At 41.9% G+C, this 8,425-nt stretch overlaps 1 non-coding gene across 1 annotated transcript; it reads left to right on the top strand.

Moving 5' to 3' along the window:
- The first annotated feature begins 7,686 nt into the window (after nt 1-7,686).
- TRNAE-UUC lies at nt 7,687-7,758 on the top strand. The gene has a single exon. It is a non-coding gene; the product is annotated as a tRNA-Glu (tRNA).
- The last annotated feature ends 667 nt before the right edge of the window (nt 7,759-8,425 follow it).

The raw sequence follows: 8,425 nt of genomic DNA, 5'->3' as shown, positions 1-8,425 counted from the left end.
AGAGGACTGATGTTATAACAATAGATTATTATGTCACAAGTAAAAAACCTTTTTATGGTTCACTGAGGACAATCAACTCCTTCACAATCTAGAACCTGAAGATTGGATCTTCTGAGACATCAGAGAAAGATTGCTTTTGCCATCCTCACTGCAGTAAAACTTTAGGACATCGAGCCTTGGGTTCAAAATCTCACAACTGAGAAGGGTGCCTCCATGCTCTTGGAATTGTACACTCATTGGAACCCTTAAGGTAACGCTAACCAGGGAAGTTTCTCCCTAAGAAGAAGATGGCATCCTTGATGCAAAAAGCTTTTCCCAACATCACAGATCAAGACTTCTATTATCATAAGACTCTTATCTTTGAATATTTTTCCCCTTGCTTATGCCTGTATGAACAATACAAGTGGAAAAGGGGTCTGTTGTGTGCACTTATGGAGTATACTTTTAGTTATGAAGGATTTTGCAGCCAGCCTTACACATGGATAACCTTATATCTTGACAGATGAAAGATGAAGGCCTGATGTAGGTGAGAAACAGAAACTTTAATGGTACACACTTTGCTTCATAATCAGTCAGAAACAGAACATTGGTTCACTCCTCTTAACCCACATCATGGGTTAAAGAGAACATTACCAGGAGAGCTTCACTCTTCTAGAAGGGCGTCATTTGTTAGGTCCTTTTTTCCATGGTTTGGAGTAAAAAAGGCAATGATTAGAAATGTTTCCCTCATGATAGGTGCTATAGCAGATTCTACTGTAAAAACCATGGTTACACAGCAGACTTTAAATTCTCTTGTGAAAATTATGCTAAATAATAGAACTGGCTAAACAGAAAACTATCTGTGTTGCTGTTGACACTTGTGGCCTATAGAGAAATATATCAAAAGTAGATTACAGAGATTCATTGTAAAGGTTTAGCAAAGAGGCCACTTAATTAAGCAAGTCGACTCTTTAGCTCATTCTTTGATCTATTTAATTTTAGGTGGTTTGGTTTATGGGGGTCTTGTGTAAGGAGCATACTCCAAACTCTTGCTATTATCCCCCTGATAGTTATAATAGTAGTCTCCCTGGTATGCTGTATTCTCTCAAAAGTTTCAAATGTTTGCATGCAGCCATCTCCAAAATGTCAAATGGTCTTTCTTCAACTGGAATGACAAGAGCTGAAAGAAATGTGTGACCGTGAGGATATCGTAACCTATGAATGACCACATTGAGACCAGAAACCCAAACTGATGGTACTGAAAGTAGCACTAAAGCCCTAAGTTTTGGTCACACTTTCACCTAAGTGAGAACCTGACCAAAAGGAGGAATTTTTAAACAAAATTATGAGAGGCCATTGTTTTGGACTGAGCTCATGCACTAGGCCCCAAAAGGACCAGACCAAACCAAAATGGAGTCACTCATGTTAAATGTGATGTAATCAAACTAAGACTTTAAGGAAACACACAGATCCTAGAACAGATCAGGTTTTGTTTTTCTCCTATAAACAGGACGTTCCAGCATAAGGAGGTACGTTCTACTCAGTCCTTGCTATCTTGCAAAACCCACTGTTCTACCATTTCCTGGTGGGTTTAAAGACCAAATAAGTATATTTACAATGGTTATAGTGACATCAATGACTAAAGTTTTGATCTCTCAAATTTGGGGTGAAATTGTTAAATCAAGTTTAGCCTAAAGCTGCCTCCTTACATATTTTAAGTTCAGCCTAAAGTTTTCTCTGCACATGGTGAACTACAAGTGGAGGTGTAAACAGACCGCAGCCTACACTTGTGCCAATCACTGAGTTTTGGCCAATCAAATGTAGCCAACTGTTCAAATAAGGCAAACACCAAGCTGTACCCAATCCAGCTCTTTCTGTACCTCACTTCCATTTTCCGTACGTCACTTAACTTTTTCTGTCCATCAATCTTCTTCCACCCCATGGCTGTGCTGGAGTCTCAGAATCTACTCTGGCTCAGGACGCTGCCTGATTCACGAATCATTCATTGCTTAAACCCCTTTACATTTAATTCAGCTGAAGTTTTTCTTTTATCAGTGGTATGATGAGAATAATCCTCTTGGGATGGGGATGGAGGCACCACGGCACAGAACTAATTCCAGGAGGATGTCTTTTTTGAACTATTCATTGATTTAGGAGTGTTTCTATAATGAAGTTACATTCAAGCTGAGTCTTGCTGACAGGTACACATTTCTTAGGTAGAGTGGACAAATAACATGCATAAAATAGGGGAAAGAAGGGATTTTAGGAAGAAACAAATCAGACAAAAGAAAAATGTTTTCAAGCAGTAGGGTGTGTTAGGAGAAGCTTCAAGGATCCGAAGCCGAGAAGTGAGGCTGTAGGTGGGGGCATGAGTCAGATGCTAATAACCTTCCTGAATTGCTAAGGAATTTGAATGTGATCTGATATGATTAATGCCATTAAAGAGTTTTAAACTGTGGACTTGCATAATCGTATTAGACAGAGGACAAACCTGGGGCATGAGAGACCAGCGAGGAAGCCTATCCAACAGTTCTGGAGGGACCCAGTGAAGACCCACACTCATTGATAATAGGACCTAAGGGAGAACAGTGACAGGAATGTTTAACTCTTTCCTTACAGCCGGAGGTGAAGTCTCACAAAGTTAATGAGGCTTAAGCTTCTGGGAACCTCAGTTGTTCTGGCCTTTTCCAAGCCCTGGGAGTAGCTCTCGGAATATCTTCTTAGGGTCATATGTTTTTGTAAAAATGTGCAAAATAAAATATTTTAATTGCCATCAGTTAAATGTCTCTTTCCCCTGAAGTATTCTTTCACTTTAAAAATCAAAGTATCTGTAATTTTGGAAGCAAGTACAATTTTTTGTTGTTATTGCTGTTCTTATTGATGTTGGAGAATCTCAGATTTTAATTAAACAGTGAGCTTTCCATTTAGTCTCCCCTGTTAATATAATAGGTAGATCTGACACTCACAGTTAGGGGTAGAGGAATTAAGTTGAACGATATGAAATTTCCATTGTAGTAAGTCAAAACCAGTGGATTCTTGACAATTTCATGAGGTTAAGCTAATATAATTAAACAATTACTTTTTAAAATAGAAGTTCTGCTTGGCTTAGAGAACCACCAAAGACACTCTCTGGAAGCAATGTCAATTTTTGTTTTGTTTTGTGTGTTTGTTAGAGCAAGAATAAGTGTAGTCCTCATCTTCCTTCCCCACTGGACACATTTATTTAACATGAGTTGAGAAAGTTGGACTTGCCAAAAATTATTTCTACAACCTTATTATCATTAAAAAGGAAATAAACCCATCAAAAAAAATTGTTACACTCCAGCCTGTACAAGAGTGTGAGACTCCCTTTCTTTAAAAAAAAAGAAATAGTTGCATTTCACCTGTGTACTAGGCTCCATGCTTTTCCACAGACAGGGCAGAAAAACAATGCAGACATGACTCTTACCCAAGGAACTTGCATTCAATTTAAGGTTTTTGAAAACATACATTTAAGAAACTTAAAAACTGGCAAATGAAAAATCTTACAACTACTGGGCGTTCTTTTGTCTTTCTGTGTATTTACATGTATTGCACATGTGATGTTTACATATCAAAGAGTTCTGATTAATTGGCTTAACGATGATAAAAACCACAAGACCTTAAACAGTTATCAAATAACTAATAAAGACAAGAAGCATTGCCAGATTCCAGCAAAAGAAAGAGAGCTGAAGAGGAAAGCACGCATGTACACAGAGGGAACACACGATATCTTCCCAGCAGCTTGGCCAAATTGGCTGTGTGCACTTAAGCAAGTCCCTTCAGCTTTCTGGGGATGATACTGTTACAGAGGTCTGGGCAGACAGAATAGGGGTGAAATGCAGGTAATTTGCTCAGTCAGAACTAAACACCACTGGAGAAGTGATCATCCACAAGATCTGTCACTGGAAGAGCCATGGGTCCCTGCTAACCCCTGTTCAGTAGTTGAGTGGAGGTGGCCGGGCTGATGCTTTCCACAGAACATTCGTAGGGTGAGAGTGGACACTGGCACTTAACCTGCAGCAAGTACCACCTTCATTTCAGGCATGATACTAAGAACTCACCCTCACAAGGACTCAGTGCCCTCACAGTGACTCTTTTCATTATAGAGGGAAATTCAAATTCAAAGGTTCAGTAGTTTTTCCAAAAATTAGCTAGTCAGCTTTTATTTATTTATTTATTTTTATTTTTATTTTATTTTTATTTTTGAGACGGAGTCTCGCTCTGTCACCAGGCTGGAGTGCAGTGGCACGATCTCAGCTCACTGCAACCTCCTGCTCCCAGGTTTAAGTGATTCTCCTGCCGGGCCCTAGTCAGCTTTTAGAAGTAGCATTTATGCCAGGGACATCTGACTTCAAAAGAGGGAGGAAACTTATACACATGAATATACACACAGACACACACACACAATCTGTATTATTCTAACTCTCAGGTTGCTCAAGTTAATAAACCATTGATTTCCAGTAATATTATAGCACCCAAATTACAACTAATAGAAAGACACTGGTTCAGAATGTTTGTTGTCATGGAACTTTCCTTGATGGAAAAAATGCTGTCTAGATTTTCATTCATTTCATCATATTCCAATATTATTTTTATCATGGGTCCAATACAGGATGATCTGCTAAAAGGATTTCACTAAATCTCTCAGTTGGATGATTTGGGGCAAGTGATTTTTACCTCCTGGATATTTTTGAGGTTCTAGCCTTGAAAATCCCCAGTTATCTTTCAGATCTAAACATTTCTTAAATCTAAATTCTAAATTATTAAAATACATTAAGTATCCAATAAATTATAGAAATGTATATTAATTCCTATTTTTAAAAATTATTTGGATGAATATTACCAAACTGAAGCGAAGGATCCTGATACACTACTCTGTAAAATGAAGCAAACTATTCAAGCCTTCTTATTGTACTTCAGTTTCTACCATACTTTACCCCCATGTCTCCCCACCCCACCCCCATCATTGCTAAGGCACGTAATCATCTACTACAACATTTGTTTCATTTTTGTGGTGCTTGCCCTTTTTTCAGGATCCTGTTGTGTCACTTAGGGTAGTGATAACAAACAAGCCCCAAATTTAAATGATGAATGCAATAAAACTTTATTTCTAGCTGTAAGAACCCAATGTGTTCATTGGTGGTTGGAAGTGGTTTCCACGCAGTGACTCAGGGACCCACTCTCTTTCCATCTGTGGCACTGGCTCCTCCTCCAGCCTCAGAATCCTCTACATTCAGGTAGTGGACTAGCAGAGTGGGAAAGGATCGCCAGTTGTCTAAGCATCTGGGCCTGGAATCGACACTCACCCCTTATCCATCCATGGCTCCACTGAGAGAGAAACAGCTGGGAAAGACCGCCTCTGCCTGGGCAGGCAATTCCCAGCGAAACTGCACAGCACAGCAGGAGAAAGCCAGCCACTCCATTCATTTGTCAGAAAGGTGAATGGCCTTGTCCTGGTGTAGGAGCAGCAGACCAGGATGTAGAGGCCTCGGGGTTCCCAAGTCCCCACTGCTCGCTACTGCCCAGAGTTGTCCCCTCACACTGACTCCTTTAAGACCTGGCCATCACAGGGCTCCTGGCCTTGGGCAACACTGAATTGAAATTTCTGGATTGAAGGTGCACCTTCCTATTTTGATAGGTAATTGTCAGGTTGCTCCTGCCCCAAAGGGGCTGTACCTATTTTCATTGTTGAGATTGTGGCCTCACTTCCTCCCTAATGCTGGATATTTTAGCACTGCTTTAAATTGTGTTGCTATGGTACCAGCAAGGTTGAGCTGGCTCCAGCCCCCATTTGCTGACCAATCAGAATCCCTCTCCTCTAAATCCTCTATTCACAGCCTCAGCCCCTTCTGTGGGTTTTTCTTGCGTGCTTAGATTCAGTCGTGCGTTAAGGATAGTCACCTTTTCCTATCAAAAATATTTCAAATATTTTCTCCCAGCCTAGGGCTGGCTGTTGCATTGTTTATAGTGATTTCATCCCATAAACGTTTGAAATACTTGAGAATTATTTAATTTTATCACATAGACCTTTGAAATTCTTACAGCTGAAATTAAGAATCTCTTAACCCCTCCATCCTTCTGTGCTTTTTGCTCAGGACGGTTCTGCCGGCTGCAGTGTGGTAGTGCTACTGTGCCTTAGGCTGTGTCTAACACAGGTATTTTCAAAGCAGTATTTCTTCGTGTTCAGTGTATGCACAGCAGTTCCAGAACCATACTGGTTTTGCAAAAAATTTTTAAGTGGAATTGCTTGATCATAGGCACGTTTAGGAAATCCTGACAATCTCCCTCCCTGATCAAGCTTTACAAGTTTCTAGGAAATTCCTTTTCTCCGCATGCTTGCCGGTACCTGACATTTCCACACTTTTGCTTGTTGGCCAAATGCTGGCTGTGAATCAGTGAGGCTGAGATCTTTCTCAAATGCCTTTTAGCCATAGGCTTCCTCTCCATGAAGGGCCTGGTCTCATTAAGTTCTCACTTTTATATCGCAGTGTTTGTCTTATTACCATTCATGTGTAGTTTCTGATCTATTTAATATCAGTCTGTTTTTTTTTCTTTTATGGGTTTTTACATGTTTATCTGCCATTCAGCAGTTTAGTTTTTTACTTTTTTTTTTTTTTTTTTTTTTGGCCATGGAAGTGTTGTTACCATAGTGTAATAAGTGGGTTCTTCTCTGATGATTTTAGGTGTTTTGTTATTTTTGTTTTAATAATGTAAGGCCATCCCTAAACAAGATTTTTTTTTTTTTTTTAACTTTTAAGTTCAGGGATACATGTGCAGGATGCGCAGTGTCTCACATAGGTAAACTTGGGTCATGGGCGGTTGTTGTACGGATTATTTCATCTCCCGGGTACTAAGCCTAGTACCCATTATTTTTGATGATCCTCTCCCTCCTCCACCCTCCACCCTCCCATAGGTCCCAGTGTGTGTCGTTCCCCTCTATGTGTCCATGTGTTCTCATCATTTAGCTCCCACTTACAAGTGAGAACATGCGGTGTTTGGTTTTCTGTTCCCTGCGTTAGTTTGCTGAGGATAAAGAACTCCAGCTCCAACCACGTCCCTGCAAAGAGTATGCTCTCTGAACAAGATCTTAAAGCCAGCAGTTTCGGAAGGCCTTTCGCTCCAAAACATGTCCCATGGGTTATTCGGGGTTTCATCCATTCGGGGTTGGTTCACGAAATCAGAATTGATCTAAATGCAAAATTTCAGTTAAAATGGCCTGACTGGCAGAATAGGGCCTAATGGCAGGCTCCGCTCCGCGCCCGCCGGGAACCCAGCCCCGGAGCCAGGCCCGCACGGCTCGGTTCTTCAGCCCCTCTATTTTCAACCATTCAAACCGTGCTCTTCCCAAATCGCACGGAGGAGCTTTCTGGAAACTGAGGCCGGGATGCAGTTTCCTACGGACCAGGGCCTGAGGAGGTCTGGTGCCGCCTCCAGCGAGCCGGGGTGCGAGGGGTTGGGGGCCTCCGGGCACAGCGCTGCCGAAAAACCCGGCAGTGCCAGCAGCCACAGCGCCTAGCACTGCCTCCGCCTTTCGAGAAGGAGCACAGCTCTATCAGCAAGCGGTCAGCGCCGAAAGCCCAGGCAGGCGCAGACAGGGATTTGTTGTCGGAGGCGGGGCAGAACGCGGAAGGCAAGGGCAGGCGGAAATGATTCAATTGGTTTAGAATTCAACAGCTTCTCGTCATCTCCCACATGGTCTAGCGGTTAGGATTCCTGGTTTTCACCCAGGCGGCCCGGGTTCGACTCCCGGTGTGGGAATGACCAACAGGTGTTTTTTTGGAACACACTGAAATTCGTAAATGTATAAGCCTTAGCAACAAGCTTAAAAACACGACTGTGAAAAGCTACATAATCCTGAAGGACGTGTGGAGACCTAAAAACTCACCTCGTAGTTCACAACACCTGCATAACGGGCCATGTAATCAGCTTTGCTGTGTTTGCATACCAAATTTTCACAACAAATACTGATAATATTTAAGGGTCAAATCTTACAAAGGAATCCTTACGTTCTAGGCAATTCACTGTTCTCTATGTCCCCAGTGAGTGTTTCCGGCCGGCAGATAGCGAGATGGTGAACAGGATGGAGGGACAAGAAGGAGCATGGAAGATCCCAGCCACAGGATCCTCCCTCTGAAATTGTTTGAGGACTGAGAAGGGCGGGGAGGCGCTTTCTGAAGCAGGAGTCACTAGGGCTGGGATGTAAAGAAGTGAGAGGTCTGCAAGTACAAATATAGCTTCAGTAGAGGTTTGCGCAGGGACGTAGAGGGCAAGGACAGAAACCAGATCCCATTCACCAAGTCGGCTTTCACAGAAGTTGGGGAAATTGAGGCACGGGATCAGACTCTGGATAGAATCACACATGTGGCTAAGTTGAGGTCAATACTCCTAGCAAATGCACATTTTCAGAGGTGGAAAGTTCTTGAAA

This window comes from Nomascus leucogenys, chromosome 6 (genome assembly GCF_006542625.1).
Source record: "Nomascus leucogenys isolate Asia chromosome 6, Asia_NLE_v1, whole genome shotgun sequence".
NCBI classification, from domain to species: domain Eukaryota; kingdom Metazoa; phylum Chordata; class Mammalia; order Primates; family Hylobatidae; genus Nomascus; species Nomascus leucogenys.
Note: the sequence above shows the minus strand (reverse complement) of the source record. Positions and strands in the feature narration are given on the sequence as shown.